This window comes from Fukomys damarensis, unplaced genomic scaffold (assembly GCF_012274545.1).
Source record: "Fukomys damarensis isolate Sample0158 unplaced genomic scaffold, DMR_v1.0_HiC HiC_scaffold_12, whole genome shotgun sequence".
Classification (NCBI taxonomy): domain Eukaryota; kingdom Metazoa; phylum Chordata; class Mammalia; order Rodentia; family Bathyergidae; genus Fukomys; species Fukomys damarensis.
The window spans coordinates 35336253-35345192 of NW_022900924.1; the positions used below are offsets into that span (position 1 = coordinate 35336253).

Consider the following 8940-nt stretch of genomic DNA (forward strand, 5'->3'; position numbering starts at 1 on the left):
ATGTATATATATATATTTCTGGAGTCAGACGTGCTACCGTTGTGCCACGAGGTCCTTATATTTCTTAATATTATATATTACAGGGAAAGTTTGGGTTTGTAATAACTTTTTAAAGAGTCTGGTTATTTTATACATCATCAGAATTGTATGTTTTTTTGGAAATGAAATTTCCTGCTTGAATTATTCAGAAAGGCTGAATCCTATTATAAACATAACTGAAATCACAGTGGCTTAATGAAATAAACATTTAATTCTCCAACTCAAAGTCCAAAGCAGATGTTCTATATTCAGTAGCACTCCTAATGGCTCTGGGATAAAAAAGGACATCAAGAAGTCAGATTTTTCACCAATTGGTGTGTCCATCAATGAGACAGACTTGACATCAGAGCAATGTGTATTTATCCTGAATAGGGATTTGCTTTAATGGTAATGTTTTGTTCAGCTCTACCACTCATGTACTCACAGAATACTTAGCTTTGCCATTTGAAGTCTCTATGGCGAAAGAAGTGCGGCAGAATGGTATCTACTAGTCTTTCCATATATGTCACTGGCTGGGATATTCTGTTACAGAATACAGTATCTGTTTTGAACACATATGATACCAGTTGTCCCAAACTCAGAATTCATGACCCTAAGAATCAACAGACTGAAAGAAAAGTGGATCTTTTTACTATGATATTTCATTGTCCATTTTTAAATGTTTGTTTTCCAACCCTGGACTTTTGCACTCTGCTAATTCAGTGATCTTAGTTCCCAAAGAAGTGAGAATGTTTTCACTTGGAACACAACTAATATTGCATTTAATTGAAAGATAAGATTGTTACCTGGCCAATTTGAGCTTTTTATTAATTTTCATGAGAACCGTTAAAGAAGCGGGTAGTTGATTGGTTGAAGAGATTAATATTGGGTTGGGGATTTACTTCAGTGGCACTGCATCTGCCTCATAAGCACAAGGTCCTGAGTTCAATCCCTGGTGCAAAACAAAAAAGAGATTGATCTTGATTATCAGGGAGAAATGAAATTTAGTTACTACTGTACAATGAACATAGAGAGGATTCTAGTAGGAATCCAATGGCTTCTCTAGGTTACTTTTTAGCATGTACACATATAATATTAAAGATTAACAGAATACTACAGAAGACCAATACAGATAGAATGTCTGATTAATTAGGTTCTTCAAGAAAATATTTGAATCACCCAACCATGTTAAAAATTGATCAACAGAGATTCTGGCTTAGGTTTAAGGAATAGGAAATGGATAATGAACCTAGCAAGTTTGCATGTATTGTTTTCTCTTTCCTCTTTATGTCCTTATTATTTAAAATGTGGATTACTGGTGAATGTTAGTGATTTTATTTAGTTGCTCAGTTATGTAGTTTTTGAGGTGGGGTCATGACCAAGCCAGCAGAGGACTAATCTAACCAGTAAATCACTAGAGCGATGCTAATATTCTTATGTGTATTCCCTTCTTTGAGAAGAGTGTTTGTTAGTGAGGTTTCTGTCACCATAAAAATACCTGAGATAATACACTTACAAAAAGAAAAGGTTTAAAGTTGGTTACAGCAGAGCTATATTCAAAGAAAAGTGAGGTTGAGAAGTTTCAGTCCATACGTAGGTTGGCTCCATTACTTTGGGCTTGGGACAGCACATCATGACGGAACTTATGACAGAAAAATTACTCATTTCGTGACTTGGAAATGGAGAGAAAGAAGAGGAGAATTGGGTCTCACAGTCCACTTTGAGGACGTGCTCCCAATCATCTAAATGACTTCCACTAGGTCCCTCCTTTTAAAAGTTTCTGCCACCTTCTAATAACCCCAAAGTAGGGACCATGCTTTTAATACCTGGGACTTTGGTATCTAAATATACAGTAGGGGTGTATTTTGTTAAAGAAATTAAAAAATATGAAAAGGTTTGTGCACAGATGCTGAAATGACAAAGGTAAGGAGTGTGATGGTTGCTTGTCCATTGACTGAGCTCCAAATCTACTCTTTCATTGCATCTTCTATAATACTAAGTGTACTCCTGTAGGACAGGTGCTGTAGTCAGGCTTTTGGCAAGGGAATATATTAAATACAGGACACATCATTTATAGGATTATTTTATGATGATTACCTAAAAAGTCAAATGCAAAGAAGTGCAAGAGATTAACAAAACACTGGGGGCACAGAGAATCTAGCAGAGGGCCTGGATCCCACAGCAATGTCCTACACGAGTCTAGCTAAAGGCTTAGAGTCCAAGCCAATGTCCTCCATGAGTCCGTCGAGTGGCCTGGAGCCCACGGCAATGTCTCATGCTTGTCCGTATTGAGGATCTGCACCGGGAAGGCCCAAAGTGCAGTGGTGGAAGCCAGAAAACCTATGCCAGGGAGATGAAAGATTTGTGCCACCAAGCTGAGGGATGCACAGGGGAGCCAAGAAGTGATGTTCACAGTGAAGATGAGGGTTCCCCTGATGAAAACAGCAGCCATTCCCCTCAACAGTGAGGCCCTGAGCTCCTCCTCCGATGAGAACAGCCTGGTTCACATCAGAAAAAGCATCCACAGTAAGCTTTTCCTAGAAAATCAACAGGCCAACGTCTTCCCCTCCAATTCTCCCTTTATGGCTATTGGTATCAATCCTTGGGTGGATCCTCCATGCCCGACCACTCTGATTCAGTTCAGCTGAGAGTTACAAGTTGACCATTAGTTAATCGGCAACAGGTATGCATTTCTGGAACACTTGTTAATCTCTGTGAACAGGTATCACTAAAGGGATTTGGGAAATTAGAAGAAAGAGGGCACTTTCTTTATCTCTGTTACTATGGCCTGGGTAGCAACTGTTAGACACTCAATGTCTCTTAATAGTCTCAGAACTCGTCTTATATACTCTCAGAAGTATTGGCTACAATTCCCTGTTATGAAGTCATAGTACTCTCAGGGACCCTCTTCTCAGCTTTTAAATTGCAATTTTCCATGTGACTTCTGTCTTCTTTTTAGCCTCATTTCCCTCCTCCCATTTGATTGCACATTTAATTATGCAAAGAAAGCTTGTGTGTGCCCTCGCCTTTGCCACCAGCAAAAAATTCAACTTTGAAAAACTTCCCGCCCATCCATACATGGGAACTGTTCCCCAGTCTACTTCCTAGCCATCCCTAAGACTCAGTTAACTCCATTTTAATCAGGTCAGCACAGACCTGCTGGTACTGGTTCTTTCTTCCTGAGTAATAAAATTCCTTTATTTTTTTTTCTGTTATGTGGAATGTTACAAGCTATATCTTACTTATAATTGGAAGGAAGTTCATTCCATCTTTATGAGTACTACAAAATACAGCCTCTTAGGGTTTTGATCTAAAATGTGCCCCCAAATTCTCATGTGTGTGAAAAGTAACTATCACAGGGACACTATAGCCATCTGTGGATTCATACATTGATGAGTTCAGCAGCTGAATGTGGCATTAGGAATTGGGGCCTGCTTGCAAGTGAGTCACTGAGGGTGTGATCTGGAAGGGTGTGTTCTTGTCTCCAGCTCCTCCATTTTCTGTTTGCTCCCTGTCCTCTATGGATTGAGTCCCTTTTCCTTCACCTTGCCTCTCTGCCATTTTGTTTCTGTCTTGGAACCAGCTGACTGTGGACTGAAACCATGAGTCTGTAAGCCAGACAGCCAAAATAAACCTCTCCTTTTTTTTAATTGTAGGTGCTAGGTATTTTGTCCCATTGAGGAGAAAGTAATTAAGACACAGTCTTTTTTTCTGATCAATTTCTATATGATTATTCTCTGAGTTCCTAGGTTTTGGTAACCCAGTCCTTCCCTTTAGTTTCCATAGTGAATTTGTTATTATTGCTGAAGAAATTATCCAAAACTCAATACAAGATGAAGGGAGGCATGAACGAGGAGAGGGGAAAGGAATATAAAAATAGTTAAGATGTATTGTGTACACATACCAACTCCCCATGATGAATGGAATCATAAAGAAAACAAATAACAGTGGAAGATAGGTCAGAAAATAAACACTTGTTTGCTGTGATTTATGTTCTGTATCTAATAATAATGCTTCCATGTTATTGTTATACAAATTCTTCAATGAGCGTGAGTTTTTGTTGTTGCTGTTTTTTTTCTTTTTGGTACTGGGGATCAAACTTGGGACCTTGCACTGGTGAGGCAGAGGGCAGCACCACTGAGCTAAACCCTTGCCTGAATGAGTTTTAAGTGTTTTGACTACTCTGGTAAGGAGATAAGGTAAGTCTAGAAAATTGTTGAATTCTACATCCTGAAGATTTCAATCAAAACATTTTTTAAGAGAGTTTATTATCTCAAAGCCAATGTTTATTTCAATTTAGAGTTTGTGTATGTCAGATATACAAACATAGTTTCATTGGGTATTTTGGACTCAAGCCTTCTCATGAGGTGCATTCTAGTTTTTGAGAGAGGCAATGATATCATCTAAGGGCTTGACGAGAAGGAGAGTTTAGTTTCCAGGCTTTCTCCTGTGGTTGTCAGAATGTTCAGTTCTATGCCACATGAGATTCTCTCTCAACATACTGATTCATGATACATCAACCTAGAATGATTCGGGGAGGGGGGAAAACAAAGACAGAGAGACAGAGAACATGGCAAGACAGAAGGCACGATCTTTTCATACCCTAATATTGACATCTCATTATGTCTGTTTGGTTCTATTCATGACAAGCTTCATTACATGTTCAGCCTATACTTTAAGGGAAAGCATTTTATGGGACATGAATACCAGGAGGTAGAGGTTACTGAAGTCACTTTATAAGCACTCTACTACAGCCAGCCCTAGGGGTAGTACCTATTTCCTGAAATTATCTTGAAATTATTCAAGTAACTTTCTGCTTCTTCAGGTTCAAAGATGACATATCTGTGTATTCAGGGTTCTCGTGTTAAATTCCCTCTCTTTGAATAAAAAGCATGGCTTACTGTTTCTTGAATTGATGATGACAGATACAGTCCTTATAGTCCTCTGCTGGAATTTCTGTAATGAATCAACTCAAAAGCAAAGAGACCATGGCATATATTTGTCAGTATTCTATTTTCTAGAACCTAGTCTTATGATTAACATGACTGCAAAGGAGGCTATAAATGCATGGAGCACACAGAGATTAGTAAAACTAACAGTTTCTGCTATGCTCCTTAATTTTTAGGAAGTTGTACACATATTGTCAACACTTCTTGGATACCACTTTCTCAGATAAGTAATTTCTTTGCATAAATAAATTTTTGCAACAACTCAAAATACTATATAACCATAGTAATTCTAATTTATTTGTTTTTCTTTCACTGGGTTCCTCACACTGAGACCATTAATTTCTCAAAAAGCTTTGGAAGAAATGGTAACTTCATATAGCTACTAATTATAGCCTATAATTGATCAGTAATTTAATATATGAATTATTTTCTTTTAGTTGTTGTAAAATTAAAATAATAACACTTGCTTCTCTGCAGTGCTTTTGGCAAAAAATATTACATGCAGAAATTCTGGACATTTTATTAGCATAAAACATACAGTAATTTTTGTAAAATTTATCTATTTTTTGGAACCTTAAAACAGAGAAAAATAAAGATGAATTGAATCTGTCTGAGGTTTCATCTGTTAATTCCAAATACTATGTGTTTTTATACCCTAAACAGATGTAGATAGAATCTATAGATTGGTTTTCAGTCAGACATTCTTAATAGCGAACTTCAGTATTTTTGAAATTATGATAGAATAATTATTCAATATCAAGATAACTTTCCATCTTTATCCTTTTAAAATTTTTATGGATACTTTTGGGCACACCAAGTATAAAAATGGAAGGAGTTCTAGAGATAACTTAAAAATCAGAAAGTGACGATTTTTTTTTTTTTTTTGGTACCAGGATTGAACTCAGGGCATTTGTGCTTGAAAGGCAGGTGGCAGAAACACTGAGGCAAACCCCCCAGCCCTAAAGTGACCATTACTTAACCTACCCTAAATGACTCGAATAGTTTCAATTATACCACTTTAAAGATATGTACAACAAATTCTATAAGTAGGTATATTTACTGATAGAAGAGAATAAGAATCTATACCTTTGGATTGGGGATGTAGTTCAGTGGTAGAGCCTTTGTCTAGAAGGCATACATCTCTGATTTCCATCCCTAGCAGGAAAAAGCAATCAATCAATCAATCAAGCAAGCAAGCGAGCAAGCTGTATCATTAAGGATGCCCTTACCGAGCTAGATTACTAGATTATTAGATTATCTACCAGTCTTGGAACACAATCTTCTCTGTTAAAGTTCAAAATTGTTTTGACAATAAGACTTGAGCTTTGATACAGTCTGTAGTAGCATTTCTGAAATTAGTTTCCAAGAACTATAAATTTGTTAAGGCTATTTGGTTTCTTTCTGTGATTTAGCAACCAGTAACTTTTAACAGAATATTTGGAATATGGCACTGGATTCTCTGTTTAAATTAGAAAGAAAATAAGGTCTTTTGAAATCCAAACAATCAACGTTTTCCAATACAATGCTGCACAAAATGTTAATTGAAAATTGTATTAGCATCTTAAGGTTAAATTCAATTATATAAAAGGGGTTTGTAAATCATCAAATTTATATAATTTAATTATAATTGATACTCTATTTATATAATTGATATTCTATTTCTATATTTATCAATATTAATTAATGAGTATAAGAGCTTTCAAAGCAAACATCATTCAAAATTCACTTTTGAGTGAATTTATAACGTGCTCAAAAATCTAAGTCAAACTACAGATTACAGAGTGTCAAAGTCCAACTAAAAAGTGGATACAAAAGTGATTAAGGGAATCAGGTGCGCAGTTATTGTCTCAGTTTAAAAATGAGCCACGTTCTCCTCTCAGCCAAAAGCTCTTCAGAATTGGTAAACCTTTTATTTAATCAGACTAAATTTTCTTGATTCCTAGTTTCAGTTTGTGTTACTTATTCCTTTAAATGAGAAGCATTCATTTTACTGCCAGAAGTTCAAAGATTTCTCCAGAAAAGTTTCTTAATCTCTTTTTCTATTTTTGGGCCTTGGTTTGCTTTCTTGCTCTTTTTTAGGTTATAGGCTTTCCACAATTTAAGATTTTATCTCTTTGCTTCATACTAATAATGGCTGAATGATAATCTGTTTACCTCAGCCCCAAAGGCTTAGCAAGATGGAAATAAAAGGAATAGGATTCTTATCTTATTTTTTATTTTTTGGTTCTGCAAAAATTATTACTTAAAAGGTGTAGAAAGAGGCACCTTTAGGCCTTTTATCATATAAGAGAGCTCTTAGAGAAATGCAAATCATTTAAAAAGTCTGATAGAGGATTTGGGACTTTTGTTTGTTTTTTCCTTTTTTCTTTCTATTTGAAAGGCTGAGTGGCTGCCACAGGCAGTCACTTTTCTCTCTGAAAGAGGAAACTTCCCTCTAAGTCTTGGTTCTTACCATAATTACAGTATAGAATTATTTCTGGTTTCTACTCCACTTTCTTTCACTTCAGTCATTATAGTTTTGTCTAACAAAAATCATATTTGCCAACTTACTCTCATTCTCATGAAAACTTCAGTTAAAAAACCTTTTAAAAAGTTTTACCTTATGTAGAGGTCTAGCTGAAATTCCTTCCATTCTTTCATATTAATTAAAACCACCTTTACCTAGGCAGTTTAACCGTTTTTTAAAAATACATATATAATACAACCAAAATAAAATAAAGGGGAGAGAAAATGAAAGTGAGTGGTGGAAATTATAACTTGTTTTGGAATCTTCCCTGGAAGCTCCCTGTGGGTGGATACCCAAATATTAAGTAACTAGTTTGGCTTTTATGCTCATGTTGTTTCCTCAAATCTTTATTCAAATTCCTTTATTCTAAAATTGACAGTAGTACAGAAGGGAACATCACACAGTATTAAAACTAACCAGAATGCCTCCATCTGGGTGAGCCTTTCAGGAATCCAGCCCACTAATTTTTGCTATGGTTTGATGACTCAACTCCTCAAGTTGAAGCACAACAAGGAAGAATTTCTTCAATTTGCAGATCTGCCAAATCTCATTCATTAGAGCAAAGGCTCATTTGGGGCTCATTTTCAGACAGTCGCTTGTTTACACACGTTTAAAAAAAAAAAAAATCTCTGGGTCTGGGCTTAGCTCAGTGGTGCTGAGCTTACCTCACAGGCACAAGGACCTGAGTTAAGATTCCCGGGTCGGGAAGAAGAATCTCCCTCAGAAGGTGGAACTTGTCATTAATTTCTAGAGGGTAAACATATTCCTCAGCTCTGTGGGGCTACTGAGACTGAGTCTAGTTATAGCTCCCTTTTCACCGTCCATCTTCCTGCCCTTCCTCCCTCTCTCCTTCCCTCTTGTCCCTTTCTTCTTGCCTTCTTTTAGTTCCCTTCTTTCCTTTACTTTGGTTAGAACTCTAATTTTTACTTGGAGGCCCCATTTTTTTTTTCATCGTAACATTTATCTTATTTATCCTATTTGAAAAAAAAATCCTTGCTTCACATTTTTTGCCTTTTTCTTTTAAAACTGTTCACTGAAGCTTACCTTCACTATCCTCCTCCCGTTTTAAAAGTGTTTGGGGAAGAAAGGCACAGAAATCAAATAACTAGCCTGAAGTGGCTAGCCTCAGTAATTTCGCCTATGAAGCGATATATTTTTTAAAAATAAAATTTTTCTAAGTTTTATTAGATAGAAAGAATATCTGCAAAATGTACGCAAGTTATAAATCAAATGCGTTATCTTTGTACGGGACACCATAGAGCAGGTTTCCAGTTTTGACCACTTAAAAAGAAAATCCCTCCTCTGATTTTGATCCTCTTGCCATTTAACATAACTCCTTGAGGCCCCCCCTTCCCACTTGGCTCAGCAAACGCGTCTTTTATTATGACTCAGCCCAGCTCGGCCCAGCTCTCCCCGCCAGGCGCCTGACGCTCAGGCGGAGGCGTCAGGGCTGCGCTGGGGCAGGTT

At 36.7% G+C, this 8940-nt stretch overlaps 1 long non-coding RNA gene across 1 annotated transcript; it reads right to left on the bottom strand.

Annotated features, from left to right (window-relative positions):
- Positions 1 to 4360: 4360 nt before the first annotated feature.
- On the bottom strand, positions 4361 to 7968 carry LOC104867872. Its single transcript, XR_002025622.1, has 4 exons — positions 7891 to 7968; positions 6054 to 6122; positions 4920 to 4974; positions 4361 to 4539 (listed from the first exon to the last, which is right to left on the bottom strand). It is a non-coding gene; the product is annotated as an uncharacterized LOC104867872 (long non-coding RNA).
- Positions 7969 to 8940: the final 972 nt, after the last annotated feature.